Here is a 25,958-nt window from a genome sequence, read left to right as displayed (position 1 = left end):
TATCTCAAAATAAAAAGCTAAAAAGTATGGGCTTCCCTGGTGGTGCAGTGGTTGAGAGTCCGCCTGCCGATGTAGGGGACACAGGTTCGTGCCCCGGTCCGGGAGGATCCCACATGCTGCGGAGCGGCTGGGCCCGTGAGCCATGGCCGCTGAGCCTGCGCATCCGGAGCCTGCGCTCCACAACGGGAGAGGCCACGACAGTGAGAGGACCGCGTACCGCAAAAAAAAAAAAAAAAAAAAAAAAAGCTAAAAAGTAAATCATCATTGCTACAGCAGAGTTAAAAGGGAAATATGTATACATGATATCTGAAAAAGACAGATATTCAAATATGAGCATTAAAGGGCTTTCATTCAGTATTATGTCTTACTTATTCTTGATTAAATGTATGAGTTCACTTACATTTGCAAATCAAATCTGATTAAATTATCTGAAATAAAACAGGAATATGTGAATAAATATATGACTACATAAAATGTCTTGAAGCTTAATGAATAAATAGGAATTAATATTATCTTAAAGAACTATAAAGGAGCTAAGAATCCACAATAAATCTAAAGGCAAACTTGCTCAACATTGTAGACCTTCTTGCCCTTGTTCTTAAGAAAAAATTTATTTTATAAATTAACTGAGCTCAAGGATGGTTTTTAGCTTTACCCAATCTGTTCATCACAAAATCATTTTTCTGTTTACTTAGGTACAAAATTTCAGAATCCTCATTAACTCTTTCTTCTCCATTTTTTCTTTCTTCTGAACAGTTCCGACATGATGCCAAGCCTTCATCTTCATTATCTTCACTTTTATCTCACGTTAAGTCCTTATTGCTTCTCCAAGGTCTTACACAAGAATTTTTTTCCTAAATACCATCCTCATTTTCCCTCACTCAAGTGATCCATTCTACATACATAAGACAAAGCATTCATTATAAGTTATAGACCTGGTCATGTTCGAAAGCCTTCCAGGAAAATATATTACTTTGAAAAAGAAAGGAAAACAGAAAAAAACAAACTCTTATAGAATCGAGTTTAAATCATGACTCCTTTGTATCTTGTTGAGCTCAACTCAAGCCCTTCTTTCCAGGTATGTTCCCTGCCCTCACGCCAGAATGAATTGTCTACTGTTCCCTGAAGAAGCTGTACCTTTGTTTTTTCATCTCTGCCTTTGTTCATGTTGTTTCCCTCCAGCTGAACATTTTTGTTTTTCCAGTTGTTCAAAGGACCAGCCTTAATGTCGACAACTAGGATGTTAAGATTAACAAGACAGAGTGGTCTTGGCCTTGAAAGGTTCCAAATGAAAGACTGCTTCACCCATAAAACGTTTCTGATCTACCTGTTAGTATGTAGACTTTTCTTCCTTTGACCTGCATTCTTTGTTAAGGCATTGATATGACTGTACCCTGATACATATACAGATACTGTACTCCCAGGTGCTGCTTTCATAAGGTCTGAAACTGTTAACAACTGTATTCTCCATCAGAGGAGTGGATGCTCAATAAAGATCAACAGAATTAAACTGAGCTTGAAGGTACTCTCTAAGCAGAGGGATGACTCAAATTCAGTTCCCGATCAACTCCTCCCTTTCCTACCCTGGCCTCCTTACCACAACAAATTTATCCAAATATGTTTTAGCCTTAAAATATTCACAAATGGGACTTCCCTGGTGGCGCAGTGGTTAAGACTCCACACTCTTAATGCAGGGGGCCCAGGTTCGATCCCTGGTCCAGGAACTAGATCCCACATGCATGCCGCAACTAAGAGTCCGCATGCCGCAACTAAGGAGCTCGCGAGCAGCAACTAAGGAGCCAGTGAGCCATGACTAAGGATCCTGCGAGCTGCAACTAAGGAGCCCACCTGCCGCAACTAAGGAGCCCCCCTGCCACAACTAAGGAGCCTGCCTGCTGCAACTAAGAACCAATGCAACAACAACAACAAAAAAATTCACAAACATGCTACTTGGGTAATAGCATTTTTTTTTTTTTTAGAATTTGAATTAACAATAATCAGTGAGCTATAATTAAATATGACATGATTATAATTGTCTTCCTGTTATAGAAACCATATGTCTCATTTATTCAGCAGACTGTTCAAATTTCCAGTTGAAGGAAAGCGTAACTGAGCTGAAACCATGGACCTATCTTCAGTTCACCTTATTCAGAATCCTATTCTGTCATCGTATTCATTGTCTAATATTTACAGGGCCCCTGCCTATGGTTGTTTGGGTGGGGTTCTCTAAAAAGGACACTGGCTAGGGAGCGAGTGAAGCTGAAATCCAGCTCATACTCTGCTTACCAAACCACAAGCACGAGTCCAATTACACCTGCAAATGTGCATGTGGCCTCTGCACAGAGGAAAGGGCACCTTTTTATAATTCACACAAAGTGCAAGTGGGGATTAATCTAGTCAATGAACTTTAATATATTGTATAGAAAAACTTTTCAATACTGAAATCTTTGGTGTGTGAGGTTTTTTTAATCCAATTTTGTTGATAGGAATGCAATTTTCATCTAAGTGTATTCCAACACAGAAGCAGTGAAGAATTCTATGAATTAAACATACATGCTCTGCCTAGAAATAGTAAAAAGATACATTAGGTCATTGGATCAATTTCTTTTCCAGTGTAAGATTGTTCTCGCTTGTGTATTTTTCATTGTTTTGTCCCATATGACTTTAAACTATTTAAGCTTTGGTTCTTATTCTATTTCCCAAGGGTGCATATTCAAGTGCCTAATAGAAGTGCCTGATAATAAACTGAAGGGTGGGTATTTTTGGGTTTTTGCTTCTTTGGTGAGAGACTGGCCAGAATTCAGGGAACGTTCATGTTACTCTTATATTTATCATCATCACCATTATTATTACTATTATTAGTAAACATCTGTATTGGCCAACTATTGTGTTTATACTGCTCATTACCTCTAATCCTCTCTACAAATTATCCTGATAGGTAAAGTTATTCTCATTTTTGCAAAAGAAAACTCAAGTGTTTGGTGATTTCCCCCAATCCAGAAGTTATGCATGAGTCCAAACTGAGATTTAAATCCAGGTTTTCCTGGCTATAGAAAAATTTCTCACTTAGATGAAGTCTTGCAAACTATGCTCCACTTTCTTTAACAAATTTATTCAACAAATACTAATAGAATAATTCTGATGTGCCCTGAATTCTCCTAGATGCTACAGATGAGCAAGAGAGACATTATTTGCTCTTATGGAGCTTACATCGAGGAAAGAGACAATAAACAAATATATAACATGAGTCTAGGTATTGACAAGTATTAATGACATAAAACAAATTAGGGTAAGGGAATAGAGAGTAATGAGTTGGAAGTAGTGGTTGGGAGGTCAGAGGCCTTTCTGAGGAAGTTATAGTTTAGTAGTGGCCTGAATGTAGTAAGGAGAAATTCATATGAAGGTTGTGTGAAAGAGTGTTCCAGGCTAGAAGGAGCATGGCATTTTAGAGGAACTCCATGAATGCCAGCATCACGAGGACAGAATGCACAAGTGGGAAAGTAGTAGGAGGTGAAGTCAGCGTATAGGGAGAGATCTCATCATGCAGGCTCAAGCAGGCAAGGGTAAGGAGTTGGGATTTTTTCTTTTCTGAGAAGTTACTGGAGGGCTTTGAAAAATCACCTTGACTGTCGTTTGGAAAATTAACTCTAGGGGGAAGAGTGGAAACAGAAATACCAGTTAGAGACCACTGCAACAGCCTCCATAAGAGATGACAGTGACTCAAGGAAGACTGGAGGCTTTGGAGCTAGGGGGGAGTGGCTATACTGGAACAGAGTTAGTTGGCAGGACTTGCTGATGGAAGAGATGTGGGTATCAGAAAAAGAGAGAAATCCAAGATCACACCTTGGTTTTATGCTTGAGGTACTTGGTGGATGTTGGTGCCATTGACTGAGACAAGGAAAATTGGAAAGGAGCAGGACTTTAGAAGTAGATAAGTGGGAAATGAAGCATGTTTCATACACATTATTACTTCTTATGGCATATTACACATGTCTCCGTACCATCTTGAGGCTGTAACATTTCAACTAAATCAGAAAAGACCTAAAAGTTTTTGGCAGATATATATGTATATATATATATATATATATATATATATATAGAGAGAGAGAGAGAGAGAGAGAGAGAGAGAGAGAGAGAGAGAGAGGGAGAGAGAGAGAGAGAGATATTTATGCAAGAGGTGAAAAAACGTGTCTCTATTCATATCCACTCACCCACAAATACACAAGTGCCCCTACCATTTTATATTATATTTACATAATTATTCATTGGGGCACATAGTTTGATTTGGATCATCAAACCAGTGATTAAGTCCAGCCAGAGAAGCAACATGCAATGAATATTAATCTTCTTTTTGCTCATAGATCATCTCTATGATGCCCAGGGGCAATTGTTAATAGGCCCATTTTCTCCATGTAAAATGTGTGTTTTCCCATGGTCCTGAGGTTGGGAACAGAAATACAGTTCGCTGAGATTTTGTCGTTGGTGGTGGTGGTTTTTCCATCTCTAATTTTCTTTCAGAACAATTTTCAAAACAGATCTATTCCAAAAGCCTTCTCTGACGGCTCCAGGTCACATTAAAAAAGAGCCCAAATCTTTCCTAAGTCTGAAGAAGGTATCCCTTGTAACCCTTCTTGAGCACTTAGAACCAACTTACAATTCTTAGCTTTCCTTTTATTTCTAGGTGCTTTCTCCCTAGGAGCACTGCAAGCTTCTTAAGAGTGATGACTTCTGTACACTCATAATCACCCTTTGCTGACCATAGTGCTCACATAAGAGGCCTTTGATTCGTTTCTGCTGATTAAAAGAAAATCAGAAAGTCTACTTTCCAAAATTCAGAAAGGACACAAAATAGTATAGTTGTTTGGTGACTTCTGTTATATATTTGTGAAATCATAAACTCCGGCAGCAATATTACAGATAATCTAATCCAAGTTTATTTTGTATTTGAAACTTTGCTAGGTAAACTGCTACCTGCTTAAATCAAAAACAGACAAGTAGGCAAACAAACAAAAAGGATCAAAATATACATCTGTGCCAGTGAAATGCTTTGATTTGTTGGCGACTGGTTTGTTCTTTGGAGTTTTACTTTTCAAAGTTATTTTTGTCTGTTTTGAGCTACATCAGCATTCTTATGATTTATTTCATCTATAAATGGTGAATGATCTAAATGAATACTAAAAAGGGAGGCGATAACAGAGTCCATTTGAAGGAAACTCTTCCCCAACCAAGTTGAGGACTCCTCGCCACCTGACTGGAACTTCAGGTCATAATTATCTGGTATATCATTAGGGTTAATGTACACTATTTATTTTGATTTTATAATCTGTAAGTTTCATACAAACACTAATATCATTTCCCAAATTGTCTATTATACTGAGAAGAAAATCTTTGACCAGCAAACATAGTATATGTGTCTATATATCCATGGTAGTTTGCTTTTTTCTATCAAAAAGTCTCTTATAAACTTGAATTTGTAAGAGTTAAGCTTAGAGGACTTTATAACCTTTGGATAAAATGATCAAATATGTTTTTGACCAAATACAACAGAGCCCTGGAACACTTATGCCCAACTGAGGTGCAAATCCTTTTCAAGGTTCAGCCTAAAATAGTGAGCGAGCTTTCATCTTTATGAACCTGTTTCACTGGGGAAAAAAAAAAAAAAAAAAAACCATGAAATATCTAACATGACAGAAATGAGGCAAGAAGTACATGTCTATATTTTAAGACTTCTCTAATTATGTATAGAAACACCAAAATTATTTTTCTCAAGTCACACAGCATGTCCAGATAATTCCCCCTCCCTTTCCCACACTTTTGATTCAATCTGTTATAAGTCCATCTTTTAGGATGCGTGCTGTGCCTAGTGGTCAGAGACCAATCTGGTTCAATACTAAACTGAGTAATTCAAGTGGACAGCCAAATAGCTGATATTATTCTCATTAGTGACTGAAAACAAAACAAAACAGAAAAACCTACAAGGCAAAATTAGATTTTGGTGAGAGAGATGGTCTTTCTTGGTGAGAGTACAGTGAGAAGCTTTGTCAACATGGAAAATTTCTATTTTTCTTCTCTAGTATGTTTTAATGTGTGTGCTTTGGGTGTATATCTTATATCCTTAGCATAATATTTCTCAAAATCCCACTATCAAAATAGCTTGTCACATTCCCATGTGTAGCAAACCACCAGGAGTTCTCAAAAAGAATCATACTCAGCAAACAAGTTTGCATCTTCTAATATAAAAATCATGAAAATATTAATGCTAATACTAATTGTCTAGAAATGGTCTGAGGGGAAACAGAAAAAATAGGGCCCTGATTCTTTCCTCTAGAGCAATAGAATCTCGATGAAGAATTATCAAGACATAGTTATAAAACATTCAAACTCCTGTTCATGATCAGAAAAATGCATAATTACCACATCTGTGTTTGGGAAGATAAAATTTAACTCATCTTGTGTTAAAAATATCTTCAAATATGGTATAAATATGGTATGCCTATTTCAACAGGCATTCACTGACCCCCTCCTGTGTGCTAGGCACCATGAACAGAAAGATAAATAGGACGAGGAATTGTCTGCAAACTCCAAGATAAGATGATAGTGTTGATTCTTTAAAAAGGCATCTAGGTTTTTTCACAAGGCTAGGACATTTTCTAAATTTTCTCTTTAATATGAGCAATTATGACCTTAGTGGACCTCGGGTTCATGCCAAGTCTAAAACTCTAATTTTACGTTTCCAAAGAGTTGCCAACATAATTAGAGAAGAGGTGATGAGTAAAGCGTGAAAAATAAAAGAGGAAAAGAAACCGAGCGTGAATGAGAATGAGCCAACCTAGAAAATGGATTTAACTGAAACAGAGTTTCAGCTGGAGAACAGCAATTTGGAGTTGTCTTAGTCTGGAACATTAACAAAAATACTATTAGGAAAGACTTTTTAAGTTGGAAAAGAATGATTTATTTGAGTTATGTGGTCATGGACTGCTTGCTGAAGAAGCATTCTAAAACATGTTGTTACAGCCAGAAAGCCATGCATAAAGGTTAAGGTTTCTCTAAGAACCAGGAAAAAGAAGATAGACCAAGAGAGAGAGATACCGATCAGATCCTGAAAAATCTAACAATAGACACAAAATGATGATAAACATTAGTATTACTCTGTATATAGGTATCAATCTGAAACTGTTCACACCCTGCAATCAACAAAATGCCCAGAACATCATGTGAGTTCAGTAACAAATGTAGAACAGATGCTTCAAACTGCATGCTTATAGAGGAGATTCCTGTTCCGTAATCTGTAATGTTAAGTGTGAGTGTTGAAGAGAAGGGACAGCCAAGGACTAAGGGTGGCATCTTCCTTGAAATCCCTTTAATGATCATAAAATAGGAATGGAGACAATACAGCAACATTCTTGCTTCCTGAGGACACCCTTAGTACTGTCAGCATGATTACTTTAACAGATATTCTTTGATCATTTGCAATTGTTTTTTTACTTCACAATGCTCACGTTCTAATAAAAAAGAGAGCCTATAAAGAAGTAGAAAGTAAACAACAACAACGAGGAATTCAATTTAGCTGAAGGCAGCAAAGAATTTTTTAAAGAAAAAAAATGTCCTTGGCCACTGGTGCTTAACTATCTTGTAAATTGCGATGAAAGCAGTTCTTTAACAATTTAAGAGGAGGCAATATTGTCACAAGGCTTAGGTTATATGCTCTCATGGAATTGAACATGGAAAGTTATAATGCATAAGGTAAGATCTCAGTACAGGGGTCTCTGCTTCTGTAAATTATAATTACTTGTAATTTTTTTAAAAGTCTACCTTCTGAAATACTTTAATTCTGTCGGTCAGCCATGGAATGTGGTGCAACTTCGAAAGTTGTTTTTCAGTAGCACCTCCTTGGACCCAGGAAAGTAGAAAAGCACTCCATCCCCCGAATTGGACCTGAAATACCTCAAAGGGTGATTGAGAATGACCAAACACAGCATGGTAATTCCTACCTTACTGGGGGGAAAACTGATCATTACCCTAGGACATCAAGGAGCACTTCTCGTACCGCCTATGAAATGAGTTAATTGACTGTCTTAGTCACCCATCCAAATACACAAATACATATATTCCCGTGTAATGCTGATTCAATGCACAATGATTGTGTGAGACTGTAGGAATCTGTTAGTTCATTATATCTTCAAGCAAAGCGTTGGTAGTTTTCAGAAAGGATATAAGAGGCTGCACACACAAAGCAGATAAATGAAAAAAAAAAAGTGCAAAGTTTAGGATAAAACTTTCCTTTCACCAGAAAGAATCTAGTTACTCACTATGTTTTATTCATGGAGAAAAATATATTTTTCTTACTACCTATCCTTTATAGATGTATTTGTCTTTAATAAATGCCAATTCCACCTTGATGTGTATTTGTGGTAAGCCTTGATTCATGAAGATGATTTTCTTTAAACACTCTATTTAAGCATGCATGATTTCAGAAGGGAGTGAAAATGAAGAGAGTCAAATCCCATCACACATACATACATTTAACTTTTAACAATGCCTATAAGGCTACGCATGCGCCAGCAATACAAGATTTTGTGTTTTTTAGCTTACTGAGTGTGTTATGATGTTAACTATCAGTTAAATCCCCAAATAAATCATTTCCGGGTGCCCTTAACCTTTATGAAATTAGTAAATAACTGCTTTAGTTTACTGATGCTCTTTAACTTTAAGGTTAAAACATGATAGTTAAAACATCTTTGACAAATACAACTTGCATTAAGATCTAATACACAGAGTTCCTTTCACAAAGAAAGTTTTAGGACAAACTTCTAGTGAACAATTGGGAATTTCTTTAATAAAATATCACAGATTGGTAAATTAGCTTCTATGAATTAGGATCTGGAAAAAATTTTGGACTCAAAGTGGTAGGGTCCAACTGTATTACTTTTCTTAGTTTACATTCCTAATGACTGAGCAAGCTTATTAGAGGATCAAATTACTCAGTGTCAAAACCATATAGGGAGATTCAGGATGAAAGTAAACGTGTTTGATACCTCCTGTGTGCCAAGTACATAGGACAAGCATGGAGTAGACATTTCCATATACTTAATCTGGTAATTCTGTTGGTTATTTTTCAGATAAAGTAATTAAGTTTTAAACTAGAGGTTGTAGGTATCTTATCCAAGGTCATATACCAAATACCTAGGGGAGCCTGGACATCAACATATTTGTCTGATATTAAAAGTCCTGCTTATATTTTTATTCCACACTGCCTTTCAGTGTGCATTAATTATCAGAAGCTGTAACCTTGATTAGAAAATCATGAATGCTCATTTTAAATCTGGTATTGCTTTGGGAGGAACCAAGAGAGTTTGCTTAGTGTAACCTGCTTTTATGATATCTGTTTGCACTAATTATTTTAATTCTTTAAACAAATAAAACACTTTGCATACATGAGTTATTGGTTTTACAGCTTCTCACATCCATGAACTACCATCACTGTCATTATAATAGTGGCAGCAAATATGAGGGAGTGATGTAGTTAAGGGGAAGCATGTCACCAGGAGTAAGGATCAGAATTTATATTGTAGTACTAAATTCTGATATCTAACTCACGACAGCATACTTCTTTGTAGCATAGGCGATAATAAGAATGATTTATTTATTAACAAAAAAACCCTTTATGTACTATTTTTGTCTTACCAGCTTTAAAATATATTTGCTAAAAGGACAACCTAGAATCACAGGTCCATAAAAAAAAAAATGAGAAGAGAATTTTTCATTTTCTCAGACTTCAAAGATGGCATGAGTTGACTCAAGTCTTTTTCCATGTTGCTCATTTTTAATTATCTTGAGCTGGCAGGAGGATGATGATAGTTCCTCAGTCTTTGAAAATAATAAGCAAGAATTAGCCCTACCTTAAATTCTAGTAACCTATCTAATACATCAACAGAAGTATTCTGTGTATGAGAAAATAAGTGAAAATATAAACATAGTATGTTTGACATTTTGGAGCACCCTTGGAGAGACATTGATTTGTAATTCAGATCACATAGCACCTTTGATTTCTCCCATTTGCCCATGCCCTTTCCTCACCCCTCCCCCACTCAAAAATAAAACACAAAAGCTTTATCTGCAAAGGATGGAGAGCAACCCAGGAATCTGTGCAGAGACTATCCATCACATTTCTGTCTTAATTGAATGACACCAGAATGAGATCGATAAAATGTAACAAGAGACAGCTTTGCATTTCCACACTCTCTTATTCCTCCTCTCTATTACTCTCAGTCACCACCGTGACCAGAAAGCCCAAGTACAGAACATGAACCCTGCTGCCAGGCAAGCTGTTAGGATATGAATAAGCTTGTCAGAGAAACAACAAAACTTATAAACGTTAGAAGGGAACTGGGGAGGCAGAAGGTTATTAGAGGAGTATTGAATAGGCTTCTTTAAAAAAGCAATTTCATAGATGTATTCTCACCCCTGAATCACCTCCTCAAATGCAGTGTTTCAGTTACATAATCTCCACAGCTCTCCCTACGCCCCCAAGATTTCTTGAGAATGCATCGATGGCTGGCTCAAAAGCAGATGTGGTGACATCTCAGCTCAAATCTGCAAGTCCTACAATAAATGCTGGTCAGCTGTGATGTCCGTATGTACAAGGTTCCTGAGCTCTCCAATGCATTATTGATAACCTCATCACTCTGCTAAAAGCAAAGGCTGACATTGTTATAATCTCAGCCTTCTCCTGAAGAACTCTGGCTTTGCCTGGGAATCGATCAGAGAAAGGAAGAAAGAAACCAAAGAACAAAACTGCACATGTAAAAATCAAGGTTAAGAATTGCCTACATTCACTTCACTCTGAGTGTGTTAACTAAAATCACATGGCCTGCTCGGCTGTTTCTGTACCTTTGACAGTTTACAATGTGGCCATACTCTAGGCTATATGTTGTAATAATTCATTGAATAGTCCACATCTTGAGCTTGTTAGAAGTTATCCCCAGAACAAAAGTCTGTATTTGAAAAGAAAATTAAGTTTTTAATGCAGTTTCCAAAAAGGCAGATTTTTTTCTTCATTCTAGTAAATTTTCTCTGTATCATTTTGCAACTTAATTAGATATAGGTGACTGCTCTGTCTTCACACAGCTTCCTTCCATGGCCACGTGACACCTTATGAAAGATATGTACCTCCAGAGATACTCTACATAATTTTACTCTTTTATATTTCAATAATGCAAGATTATAGCACATTTTAGTGCCTAATATCTTTATGATTTTTTATTTTATTTAAAATTACTTTTTTAAAATGAGACATTGAATAATATGACAAACTATAAATGTCACATCTCATCCTAAGTAATTTAAAGAGAGAATTAGAAGATACACCCAAAGAGTGATTTAGAGCTTGATCTTTTTCTATGTTCATCCTTGGAGATAAAATCTTAAGTAGCCAGACTTTGCTGTTAAAAAGAAAAGTTATTTTCTTAGCTAATAGATGGATAGGTAATTTGCAAAATAATCATTAGTTGGAGATTACTCCTGGATTCCAGAGCAAATGAGTTTTCAATTCAATCATATTTGCAAATAAAAACAATAGGCCAAATGGAACAAAGGGCAAAGCATACACAGTTTCATTTCACCTGCAAACATTAGGCACCTGGAGCAGGAAGTGATGGCTGCCTGCCCCCAGGTAAGACACAGGGCATGCATTCATGAATCTGTTTTATCCACGTTTTACTTGTTGAGGCCTGTATTTGATATTAGAAAAATTTCTCAAAGTTACAGATTGCGGTATGGCTCAACACAGCCATTCATATGACTCAACACAGAATAATGCCCCAGGAAAGGTGAATATTATAGGAAGGCTAGTATATGTCTTTAGACATGTATGCATATATTACAAGACAGAAAATTGTTACTCTCTACATTCTAAATTAAGTAAAATTTAAAGCACCTCAAGCACACTATCACGTTGTTTTATCATGGGTTATATTTTTTAATGTAGTCATTGCCCACTTTCCGAAGGGCTTCGAAGGTAACCCTGGAAAAGGACAATTTTCATGGAATGTGAAACTTATTTGAGCAACATAAACTAAAACTAACTTGGAGTAAATATGTTCTACCTCTGATCTTTTTTTTTTATTGGAGTAAAATTGCTTGACAATGTTGTGTTAGTTTCTGCTGTACAATGAAGTGAATCAGCTACATGTATACCTATATCCCCTTCCTCTTGGACCTCCCTCCCCTGTCCCCCATCCCACCCATCTAGGTCGCCACAGAGCACCAAGCTAATCATTTTTAAATTCCATTTATTGCTGCTTGCCTTAGTTAGTGGGTTGTACAATTAACAGTAAGACAGTGAGGCTGATATGAACAAGCACATCACTGAAAAAAAACACAGTAAAATATAACAAACACTACCAAAGTCTCGTAGCACCAGAGTGGGATCTGGTCATCCTAATTGTGTGTGTACCTCCCATTGGGGCAGTTGATTAACCCCATGTATGGCCCTTATAGTTCAGAGGCTAGGAACTGAATGCAACTTGTATGTAGTGTGAGTTCACACAAAGAACGTAGTTATATGGCTGTGGGTACTTCTTGTTGTTGATGTTACTGCATGTGGGTTGTTTTTAATTTTTAAAATGAGACTATGGCTAATTAGGGGTGTTGGCACAGCTTGGAGTGATGAAGAAACCGATTACAGTTATAAAAGACTTCTTGAGCCAGAGCAGTCAAAGATGCTAACTGATACCCGTGCTAGCCCCAGCAGTGTCTCTATGGTTGTCAAGTATGATTATGTGAGAAGCAGACTGGATTTATTAGTTTTTTCTGTTTGTTTTTTTTTTTTGTTTTTTTTACTATAGGATTCAAATGCCCATGGATGTGGCTCACAGTATTACCAGAGTTCTAGTTCCTCTCTTGTGTTTTCTGTGTACACTTAGAATACTCAAGAAAGAAAACCCCATCCTATTGTACTCTCCAGAGTCTATGATAAGACAGGATGAATCAAAAAGAAAAATTATCTTCCCAAAGTAACTTTTATAATACTTTCTCATTTTTAAACCTAGAAGTCAGTCTCAAACTTATTAATATTTCACATTCTATATATTTAAAACTGATAACAAGAGAATATATTGGATATCCACCAATAAGGTGAAAAAGGAACAAACTGCATTTTACTTTGGGGAATTTATTTTCTACAAAAAAAAAAAAAAAAGAGAAGAGAAGAGAAAAAGAACTTTGTTTAATCCTATGGAGCAACCAACTGAAATGCAGCATCTAAACACAGTTTATGTTTGAGTTTTGTGTCCTCATGAGTGTTCTTCATTTAGGAGACGTGCATTTATTACAACACATTACAAAAGAAACTGAATGGTTATTCAAATAACTGCTGCAAATCAAAAGATTTTTTTTCAAGGAAACAACCATAGATTTTTATAGTTTTTGAGCTTTGCTATGAACATTCTAACATGATAGAAAGATTTTCATTTGTGCACTCCCCCTCCCCCTGAGCTGTTGTTCTGGTTTTGTACAGTGTAGAACAATCCTGCAAAAATAAAACATTTCAACTTTGTACAAAAGGTGAAGTTTTCCATTTGAAGTTGTTCTTTAACAGAAAAAAAAAAAAAAGGGCTGACAGCTTTAGAAAATTTAAACAATTCCCCTTGCCAAGATACGTATTTCATGAGTTTTCTCTAATTTCAGATTTGGTGCATATGTGTCGGGCTAACAATGAATGCTTTCAATTTCAAAGTTCAGTTTCTTCTCTCCCTGCTTAAACCAATCTTCACCTTTTAATAGGTAATTATTTTTCTAATCGCTTCTTAAAACTTTTTTCAAGACTGTGAGACACTAAGCTCTAAGTTATACATTACTGTGGCATTTAAAACAAACTGAGTGCATTGTAAACTGCAAAATGCACTCAGTTGGTAAAAGTATCTTAGAATAAGGAAAAGAAGCAAGGAGGCTATACCTCAAAGTATTAGAAAACTTTTGTAACTTACAAATTTATAAAAATCACAGGGGAATTGGTTGAGAAGAATTCTTTTAAGGAAAAAAATGAGCGAAGTAGTATTGACTGTGATTGTTTTAATGGGATATACAGTGTTGTACTATTTTCTGCCATTGGCATTAAACCTCACTTCACAAAATAGAATATTCTCCCATTTTCTTTCTTTATAACCTGTCACCTACATGGAACATACTTTTCTATATTTAAGAGAAAAACATAAAACTAAGCTCTTAGAATCTCAACTATTCATATATTTTTTCATGTGAATATAACTGCTTCAAAAAACATTCTTGTGTGGCAAAAAACAGAAAAAGTTTGTTAGAAAACAAGAATAAACAATATGCTATATTTTACGATATAGCTATCAGGCATGAAAAGAAAGACAATGGGTCCAGCCCTGTGATACCTTACCAAAACACTTTTAGCAATGCTAATTTCAATGTTGCAGACACAAATAGAATAATAAAAATGCATGTGGCTAAGCAGTTGAAGTTGTAACTGTGATATTTTAAGGATGATTCCAAGAGGATTCAATTCAAATCAGAAAAATCAATTGATGTTTCATGAAACTGACTAAACCTATAATAAAAGCTTCCTTCAATTTCAATATTTTAAAATTAATTTACAAGCTGTTTAAAAGACTTGTTTAATTATTAATAGAAACATTTTATCTCATAGATTTTTGTAAGTTGCACTTGATATTATCTACCAATGATTCAATATAGAAGGTAAAATATAGAACATGGCTGAGCCAATACTGCAAAGATCCTAATTAGTACCACGCTATAGAAAAACAATGAAGTGATTTTGTCACCAATTACTGACAATTAGCCTAAGCACAACAGTTAATTTCATGGAAATAAAACCACTATAAAATGAGAGGAACAAAACCTATCATAATTAATAGCATTTGCCTACATTCCTCTACTGGTTATTTAATTCAGGAACCATAAAAGTTTGAAACAACTTGAACGGTTAAACACGTAAACAAAATTCAAGAGCCTGTAAGTCCGGATTTTTAAGCATCTGTGGAAATGTAATTTAGCAATAGAATTAATTATGGTTGTCAAATTTTTAACCCCTAAACCTTAATATATTATACTTCCAGAATGTGCATTTGTTAAACAATAAAACCTAGTATATTAAATTACAGAGAAACATCTTGCTATAGCTTGTCATTATCCTGTTGTAATGCATCTAGATATAGTGAACTGCCAATAATTGTAGAAATATCACGATGTTAAAAGTCCCTAGTCTCCCTTGCACGTTGTCTCATTCAAACTTTTCTCTCCACTTGCTTCTTTTTCAAATGTAGCTCTGCCGTCTGTGCTCAGGAGCTTGGGGTAAGGCTGTGCTTGTGCCCCTATGTCAACTTCATCTCATGCGTTAACCCTGCCCCAAGTTTCAGAGTGGCAGTGTCACAAGGCATCATGAAGTCAAGTCAAGCTTTAAAATGTTGTTCTGGCTTCTCAAAAGCTGGAAAGGATTCATTTTGCAATGTACCTACCCATCAACGAAGTAAAAACAATTCAAGGCCAGGGACTTCTAAAGCTAAACTTCAGAAAATGCACCCTTGCAAATATTTTTCTAGTTTCAACAAGTTCTGAAAACAAAACTTTAAAACCTAACACAACATCACTATAGACTATTGCCTAATAAAGAGCCACATCGATTTTAAAACTTTAGGTACACAAATGAAAACATTTTAGACTTTTTTGGCCATGCAGAGATAAGATCCTCTCTGGGGAGATGACTAGAAACTGCTCGGTCTTTTGTGCAGACTCCTGGAATGTGCTTGCTTTTCATTTCTTTCTTTGTGTCTGGCACACTGGCCTCACAGGCAGTGTCTTAAGCCAGGCAGGGTCAGGGCAAACAGAGAACAGCATTCATGGACAGATCAAGTTTATGTGAGAATCTGCTCCTCCGCTGCCCTCAATCTCCATATGAATTGTTAATAAAATCTTAGCCTGAAAGCTCATCACCCCAACAGTGGGGAAGTCATGCAGAGAATCCTCTAGTTCAGAAAAACAAGATTTCTTTATCTTTTTCATCCTTCGCCAGCATTCGTGGGAATTCTGCCATGTAACCTCTTCCTGAACCGCCCCCAGTCCGCCACCTCTCTGCACAACTCTCTTGGTCGCACCTGATCATCGGGGAAGGCGGGGAACTAAAAGACAAAAGAAACATTCTGACACCCACAGCAAATCTACCACAACATCAACTTTGCCTCTGCAGTAATTTGCTGCTGTAAAACCTTCAGGCAAAAGCAAATATCAATGCTTAATTTTTTCTAGTTTGTGTCAAACAGCTAGAAAGACTTTTCCATAGCTTTATGACACCACATGAACGAGAGAGCCACAGATATAAGAAAAGGTCACATAGAAAGTGAACAGAGTCATACCCTAATTAACTTGATAGCTCCATGCAAATACTGGACAGGAACAAGACTCTCGATGTATGTTTCAGGCAATCTTGCGTGTATCTTCTAACCTTGCTACAGGCTAGCTGGGCCTCTTGTTTCCTCTGCTTTTGCTCCTTGCAAACTGTTTTAATATCGAACGCTTTTCAGAGGGATAGGCTGATGAACGAAAACATGAATTTCCTGCCTGCCCTTTAAGGTGGGTTAAAGGGGATGCTAGCAATCAATTACAGAACAAAAGAACAAAAAAAAAAAAAATGACTTAAGACCTAAGAAGTGAATGTGTTACATTCTTTCCAGTCTATTTTTTTTAAACCTGAGTGCTTCATTTTTATTTAACCTTATCAGGAATAGTAAACAATATGTATTTCCTGTAAAAACTGAAAGAAATTTATCCAGTAGCTCCTGAAGTACATCTACTATTTTCTGCTCAAAAAGTCTTTAATGCACTTAATTTCCATTTCAACTTGAAAATGATTTTACAAGGAATAAAAAAGTTTAACATTTCGTTCAAATTTGTGCTTCAGATTTTCAAATTGCTATAACATACGCAGGTCCATTTCAGAATAAAAAGTTATATTTTCCACTCTAATTAACATCTTGACCCTCTTAAGTCTTTGTTTCCTCATTTTATTTTGGTCAGTAAAGCAATATTAACTTCTAAACTCTTTGCACATAAATTGTACCAAGATACTTTTCATTAAACTTTTCTTTCCTGTACCTGCATATGTCAAAAAAGTTGACTATCATTTAAAAACAAATATTCCTAAACTATACATAAATAAATGTAATTTGACTAAATATGCAAATTTTATCACCATATATCTAGAAATTCTATTAGGTAATATTTAAGATAAATTTACATGAACACACACCCAGACCCCGCCTCCCACTTAGAGTTTCTTAAAAACAAGCAAAGTAAAAGGAACACAAGACGCTCCTTAACCACTCACATCATAAAGTCATAGAAATGTATTATCTCACTCAATTTATCTGAAACATAGTTATTATCATAAACAGCACATTCATTTACTCAATATCCATAGGTATCACTTTAGTATGTGAAACATAGAAATCAGTAGCTCAAAGAATTCTCTTACATAAAATTTAAGTCACACAGAAGTTTAATAAAATTTCAAAACAAAAGTAAATTTAGTTTTATATTAAATATCCCAGTGCCTCACAGAATTCTACTTAGGTATTATGACTTTAGAAATTCATTAAAGACACAATGAAACTACAAATACAAAATAAAATTCAATTTTATTCTTCAGCATAATTATGCTGAAGAATTATGCTCATTAATTATTAGCTAACTTTATAGCAATGAGTTTAATAGTTAAACAGGACTTTGTGAAATTCAATAATTTTTATTCATAAGACTGTGTGTTACTGAATTATATCATCTCAAAACTTTATTGTGTTGATCTATTTCCATTAATTGCCAAAGGCATAGTAATATTTTAGTGCAGAATTTGAATTACCAAACCTCAATTTCTATTGTGATGGGTATTTTCCGAGAAGCAGGAATTAATGTTTGGTCAATTCTCTTTAAGAGTTTGATTTTCAAAATATGTGTTTTCAAAATATTACTGCAGTTCTAGAGTAGGGCACCTCATTCTTTTTCTAAGGTATTTGTCCCATTAATTAGGGTTCTGCACTCTGTAATATGGTGAAGGAAGAGGCAAAATTGAACATGCTTGAGGCTTTACTCTGAGGCTTGGAAGGTGAGAGCTAATAGTACTTTGTTGTTGTTTTTTTTAACGTCTTTATTGGAGTATAATTGCTTTACAATGGGGTGTTAGTTTCTGCTTTATAACAAAGTGAATCAGTTATACATATACACATGTCCCCATATGTCTTCCCTCTTGCATCTCCCTCCCTCCCACCCTCCCTATCCCATCCCTCTAGGTGGTCACAAAGCACAGAGCTGATCTTCCCTGTGCTATGTGGCTGCTTCCCACTAGCTATCTATTTTACATTTGGTAGTGTATATGTGTCCATGCCACTCTCTCACTTTGTCACAGCCTACCCTTCCCCCTCCCTGTGTCCTCAAGTCCATTCTCTAGTAGGTCTGTGCCTTTATTCCCATCTTGCCCCTAGGTTCTTCAGAACTTTTTTTTTTTTTAATTCCATATATGTGTGTTAGCATACAGTATTTGTTTTTCTCTTTCTGACTTACTTCACTCTGTATGACATATTCTATGTCCATCCACCTTATCTCTGCCTGGAAACCCTATGAGCCACAGAGAGGACTCATTCCCGAGAAACAGCCTGGAAGTGATAAAGAGATGAAGAAATTGAGAAGGCTAAGCTGGACATGTGTATTTACGTTCAGAACATAGATATCAATGTGGTTCCATGGTATGAGGTTTAACAAGGCTTTTAGACAGTCTCCAGATAAATTCAGAGACATGTTGAGGCTTCCCAATTGTTATGGACTGAATGCTTGTGCTCCTCCAAAATTCACACATTAAAGCCCTAACCCCCAGTGTGGCTGTAATAGGAGATAGGGCCTCTAAGGAAGTAATTAAGGTTAAATGAGGTCACAAAGGTAGGGCCATGATTTGTTAGGGTTAGTGCCCTTTTTTTTTTCAATTGAAGTATAGTTGATTTACAATGCTGTGCTAGTTTCAGGTGTACAGCAAAGTGATTCAGATATATATAGATAGATAGATAGATATAGATATATATATAGATATATAGAGATATAGAGATACATAGAGAGATATATAGATATATTCTTTTCCAGATTCCTTTTCATTATAGGTCTCTACAAGATATTGAATATAGTACCCTGTACTACATAGTAGGTCCTTGTTGTTTATCTATTTTATATATGGTAGTGTGCATATGCTAATTCTAATTTACCCCTCCCCCTCCTTTCACCTTTGGTAACCATAGACTCACAGACATAGGATTAGTGTTCTCTTAAGAAAAGACACCAGAGAGGGTGCTCACTCTCTCTCTCTCTCTCTCTATCCCTATACACACACACAGTGAAGAAAGGCCAAGTAAGGACATAGGAAGAAAGCAGAGGACTGTAAGCCAGGAAGAGTCCTCACCAGAAACCGAATTTACCATCACTTTGATCATGGACTTCCAGCCTCCAGAACTGTGAAAAAATAAATGTCTTGTTACTTAAGCCACCCAGTCTGTGGTATTCTGTTATAGCAGCCCAGGCATATTAGTATACATATTAAATCCAACAACAAAAATAGCAAACTGGAATAAATCCAGAGCTGCGTTCTAAGGATAGCTCTGTTTTACCTGTATCTCTTCCTTTCTTGTAGAGCTAGATGAGGTGGACAAGAATCTCAGTCTGAATCCCTGCTTCTATTATAAGGTGTTAAGCCTACCACCCATCTGCTGGACAGTTTGTAAATCTGTCATTAACCAACATCATTGATTATATACCTGAACTAAAGAGTATTAAGTTTAATATCTCATAGAGTCATTTTCCTTCCAAGTAAAAAAAAAAAGTCTATAGTACAAAGAAAAAAAATCTAAAGTGTAATGAGGAAGAGCATGGATTTTAGAGAAAGGTCTGGGTACACAAATGAGCTTTAGCTACCTACTTGTTCTTTGCCCTTATGTGTCACTTGGCCTGTCCAAGCCTCAGCTTTCTGAGCTGCAAAATAGGAGTAACATCGTTGACATCAAAAGGTTGTCAACTGAAGTTGCTGCCAGTAATGTGACACAAATCTTCATTATGATTATGATCATCATCACTATCATGACACTTTTCTAGTCTCCCTAAATTTTTTTTCAGTTCAATAAAGGTACCAGAATTCTACATTTAGATTTTTTCCTTCATTCCTCCTTCCTTCCTTTTGTGAGAACTTTTAAACTCTATTCTCTCTGCAAATTTCAATTCTACAATACACTGTTATCTAAAATCACCATGTTTTACATTAGATCCTCAGATCTCTTTCATTTATAGCCAAAAGTTTGTACCCTTTTGCCAACCTCTTCTTATTTACCCCACCCCACAGCCCGTGGCAACCACTTTTTATTTTGACTATTGTGAATAATGATGCAATGAACATGGGAGAGCAGGTATCTCTTCAATATCCTGTGTTCATTTTCTTTGGATACATACCCAGAACTGGGATTGCTGGATCATATGGTAGTCTTATTTTTAATTTTTTGAGTAACCTTTATATTGTGTTCCATAGTGGTTCCACCAATTTACATTCCCTAGTATTCACATAATCCTAATTCTTAGAATCACCTTCACATAAATGATTTTTTAACAAACTTCTGAAAATTTCTTCAGAGTTCAGTATGAGAAAGGACAGTATCTCATCCTGATGCTAGGATGTTTCTGAGGACTCTGTTATATGATATTTTAAGAGTGACAGGCATGAGTCCTCTACTCACAACACAAGAGGTTTGTGTGTTATCACACTTTGTTTTCACACTGGCTTCAGGCAGCTAAATGACTTAATGACTTTTGTAACTTTTGTAACTGCCACACTCTCACTTTTATTTCCTTTACCCAGTCTTTCCCTTTTTCATTTCTCTCTGTACTTCCTTCTCAGGAAGGTTCAGATTTGGGTTGATACACACATATTTAGAAAAATGGATTTAGAACGTCAAAGGCAGTTAAAATCATGGGACTCTGGGATCAAATTGTGGGATTCACAGAAAGCATGGCCACTTATTAGCTGTGTGATCTTGGGCAACTTGTTAGACCTTCTTCTTAGTTTCTTCATCGGTAAAATAGGTGTAATCTCAAAGGAGTAGGGTGAGAATTAAATAATTTACCACATATTTTCCAGAAGAGTGCTTGAAAAATGTTAGGTATTCAATACCTGTTAGTTGCTATAAATATTGTGTATAGGTACTGTGCATATGAAAAAAGCCAAATCAAACAAAACAGGGAAATCTTGATTGATAATAATAGATATAATGAAATACAAGAATATAAGGTTTGTCCTGAAATATATTAAAATGTAATTGGTGAAATAAATCCACTTATTAAAGAACTTTTTAAAGACAAATAGGGAAGACCTTTGACAAATTAATACATGATTGGTTTATAAATGAAATATACAGATGCTAAAAATGGACCAAAATGACTAAAACTGTGCCTACTCAGTATAAGTACATTTCCAAAATTGTAGAACATTATGTAATATATATCCTTGCCATAGTTCTATAAGAAAGTATTGTCTCTAAATTGTAACATTAATGCTGCTAATTTGATTTTACTCAACAATCGATCACTTTTCAGATATAAATGCATCTACCAATAAATTCAAAGTATTAGCTTAGCTTTATGTAATATCAAAAATTACATGCTGGTTAAAACCCAATAGCAGGTAAGAAATAGTTAAAACACAATGGTTTCCCCAAAACTTCAAAACAAATTTTTCACAAGAATATGTTTCTTGGTTTGAAAAAAACTCTCAAATTATTTTAGAAATATTTTGAATATGGCAGTTTCCAATACATATTTGCCAAGGATGCTCCTCCTCTATTTTTTTTTTTTACAAATTTATTTATTTTATTTACTTATTTTTGACTGCATTGGGCCTTCGTTGCTGCACATGGGCTTTCTCTAGTTGCAGCCAGTGGGGGCTACTCTTCATTGTGGTGCGCGAGCTTCGCATTGCGGTGGCTTCTCCTGTTGCGGAGCACGGGCTCTAGGTGCTCAGGCTTCAGGAGTTGTGGCACGTGGTCTCAGTAGTTGTGGCTCACGGGCTTAGTTGCTCCAGGGCATGCAGGATCTTCCTGGACCAGGGCTTGAACCCATGTCCCCTGCATTGGCAGGAGGATTCTTAACCACTGTGCCACCAGGGAAGCCCTCTCCTCTATTTTTGTTGCTTATTCAGCTTCATTTAACTCTGGAGAGGCTTGCTCCCCAAAAGTCCCAAGGCCTTTGGACCGTGTGTGCTGTGTCAAAAATAAATGAGAATTAGGTCACAACAGGCTCAAATGCAGAGTCCAGGCAGCTCCACGGGCATACCTTGGAGATATGCCAGATATGTGGTGGCCAGCTCAGACCACCACAATAAAGCAAATACTACAATAAAGGCAGTCACAATTTTTTTGCTTTCCTGGTGCATATAAAAGTTATATTTGCACTATACTGTAGTCTATTAAGTGTACAATAGCCTGTGTGCAGCAACGAAGGACACAACACAGCCAAAAATAAATAAATAAAATAAAATAATTTTTAAAAATCACTGATCACAGATCACCGTACAAAAAAAATAATAATAGAAAGTTTGAAATAATGCAAGAATTACCAAAATGTGAGATGGAGACATGCAAATGCTGTTGGAAAAAAGGTGCTGGTAGACTTAACTCCATACAGGGTTACCACAAATCTTCAATTTGTAAAAAATACAAATATCTTTGAAGCACAATAAAACAAAGCACAATAGAACGAGGTATGCCTATATTTGATTATATGTTTGGCAAAACATAATCTCCTACACTTAATTCTCATAACTACAGTTCAAAAGTAAACTCTAAATATAGAGCATTCTGAAAGAACTTCTGTAGCCAAATTTAAGGCAAAATCCTTAGATTATGGGAGGGAAAAAGCATGATTTATAGAAATTGAATACATTTATTTCACAGAAAGGGTAGTATAAATTATGCCTAACTTACTAAGAATAATTTAGCAAGTGGAAACATAACTATCATCATTACCAAAATAATCCTAGTTAACACTGAGCACCTATGTTATTCTGGGAATGGTTGTTGTGTGACACAATATTTAATTAAGTTTTTAACTGTTGCTTCTCACATGCATATTGTGTGCTTGGTAAATTAATTACATCCAGGAAGAGAGAATAAGACATGATAAGATCTTTGCCTCAGATCATTAGAGAGCTATATGATTTTCTCCATATTTAGAAGATGTTAAAAGTGAGGACTGTAGTGGTTAAATGCTTTGTCAAACATCACATAGCAAGTAAGAGGTAGAGATGGGATATTCATCCATGGTGCCTGACCCCGAAGTCCACCTTTTCATACACCTGATAGAGCAGAATGATGAGCATTATCAATTCAAACTCCTTTGCTTTCCTATATGAAGATCTCGGTCATTTATTCATTTTCTTTCTGTGTTCTCTCCCTTTGTGCACGTGGGCGCACGTGCGTGGATGCGTGTGCGTCGGTGGTGGTGGTGGTGGTGGTGATGGTGGTAGTGATGGTAATGAGGATAGTTTCCCTGTATTTTCTTTGACAAAGTTTGGGAATTTGGTAAGGGTGGAAAATTAAAGAAAAATCCTTTGCTCTATTTAAAGCATAATGATTCCTATGCCTACTCTTACAGATTTCCTGGTTTCTTTCACATGGTTCCTTAAGACCATGAGTCTTAAGAAATAGTGGGATTTTTATAAAATGAAGGGCAAAGACCCTTTAACAAGAAGGAAACAACAAATTAACTATCAATATATTTTTTTCTCTTTAGGCATATGATATTTTTGTTCAAGGAAACGTTTCATTTTGATTACAATACTTTCAAACAATCTTGCTAAGAACTTTTCCAAAATGCCTTTTAATATGAAGCATTTATTGGTGTTACAGAACACACCTAAATATTACCCTGCATTTAAGGATCTCAATAGTAGGGTCACTAGCAGTGATGATGCACCCTGGTAGCAGAGCATAGTAGGGAAAAGATCACAGTGTGGCTCTAGGTTTCTTACAAATATGAAGAGCCATAGCTTACAAGTTCTTTGGAGTTAGAATTGATGTTTTTCCCTAAAACATTTAAATATAAAAATTTTACCATCATAATCTGTGACATAACTGAAATTTGTTGCAATGTGAGATTCAGGCTCAATGTTGTACATGTGGAAATGTGCTTCCTAAGAGTTTTGTAGAACAACATCCTGGAAGGTCACCACTTGGAAAAATAATAAGATAAAATCTGTACACACAAGATGAGCTAAGAGCCATGTGATTCAGCAAATACAGTCTTCATAGGGATAGCCAATGATCTATCAGTTTGATTAACACTCATTCCTTTTTTTCTTTCCTCCTGATGCTCCTTATTTTCTAATATTTGGAAACATGTGCATTTCCTTCAAATTTAGTATTTTATCCTGTGCTTTCTAACAGTTGTTTGTAAAATATTTGTTGTTCTACTTGTACTGTGGCAGACATATATTCTAATTTACTTAATTTCATTGCTTATGTAATTTTTACACTTTTTTTATCATATTTACTCAAAGCAGGTACATTCATATACATTATATATTACTACCTACTTTTCTGTAACCACTAATTATGACATAATATTGCTGTTTGGCTTTATAGCTATATTTACCAGTTATTTAGCATGTTTTGTTACTGGTTTCATAACAATATTTACTGATTTCAGCATTTTTAAAGCTTCAGGGTAGGTAGAATATTATCACATTTCCAGAATTTATAAATCCCTAATGGATTAAATTATACAATTTATTGTATTCCACAAAGAGTCACTTCACCACCACCAATAAACCATTAAACCACTTGAAGATCACATTCCATACATGATCTTTAAAAACAAAAATCCTATATAACATTGATATAGATCAAATACACCAGAATTTCTTATTTTCAGGCATTTAAAATAATTTTTAAATGTGCCTTCTTAGTAGATATTTCTCTACTCTTAGTGTGATCCTCAGCACTGAGTTCTCACAAACCACCAAAAACCAACTGGAATACTTCTCTTTGCCACCATATTTTAAACTTGTGTGTATAAAAAGTCACTTATTGCTATAAACTTGTGTGTTTAATACAGTAGCCACTAGTCACATATGGCTACTGAACATGTAAAACACTAATTCTAGGTACATATTGCTTTTTAGAAAAGTTAATCGAAGAGTCTCAAAAAATAAATCACTGTTCCCTTTTGCTTTGCCTCTGTTAGTAGCAGTGATTCTAAATATTTTTGGCTTATAGACTCCTTTGAGAAAAAAAGTGTTTATGAATATGCACAGAATGTTGTACACAATGTTTGGGTTCCAGAGACCTTCTGCAGCCAAAGAGTGTATCAAGTTAAGAACTACTATGATAAAAGTTATTTTGCTTATCGGATAGAACTTTAGCACACCATTCTGTATGAAAGCCTGGACAAAGAAAGCCAAGACAGCAGGCCAAGGACCAGACTTCAGGTAGAAGTTCCAAGTTGGGTAACCGAGAGTTTCATGCAGAGTGTTTCAATTAGACGCCATGAGATTGGGTTGATGCAAGAGCAACAGGAGCCCAAGATATTGCATAAGGACTGGACATTGACAGTGGGAGGCTTCAGACACAATGAAAGTCCAAAATTTAATCATGAAGTTTCAAGTGATAAGAATTTTTATAAAAGTTTTCTACTCAGGGATGAGAGGTTAAAGGAACTTGTTCTAGCCTCCCCTGGATAGAGCATAACAAGACTTTTAGTGCCCTGGCCAGAGTGGCTGTGTTCAGGTTTAGTCTACAGCACCTATGAGGAAACTCAGGGTGACTATACTGACACAGCAGAAATGAGGGGAGAAGCAGCTGAAAATGTATTTCCCAGAAAAACAGCTGTGTATGGCAGCGGTCCCC

General features: G+C 35.9%; 1 long non-coding RNA gene across 6 annotated transcripts in view; it reads right to left on the bottom strand.

Moving 5' to 3' along the window:
• Positions 1-25,958, bottom strand: part of LOC307186261 — a 572,345-nt gene that overhangs the window by 283,540 nt on the left and 262,847 nt on the right. The window lies entirely within an intron of this gene.

Source organism: Stenella coeruleoalba (genome assembly GCF_951394435.1).
Source record: "Stenella coeruleoalba genome assembly, chromosome: 5".
In the NCBI taxonomy this organism is placed as follows: domain Eukaryota; kingdom Metazoa; phylum Chordata; class Mammalia; order Artiodactyla; family Delphinidae; genus Stenella; species Stenella coeruleoalba.
The sequence above is the reverse complement of the archived record's forward strand: the minus strand, read 5'-3'. Positions and strand labels throughout refer to the sequence as shown.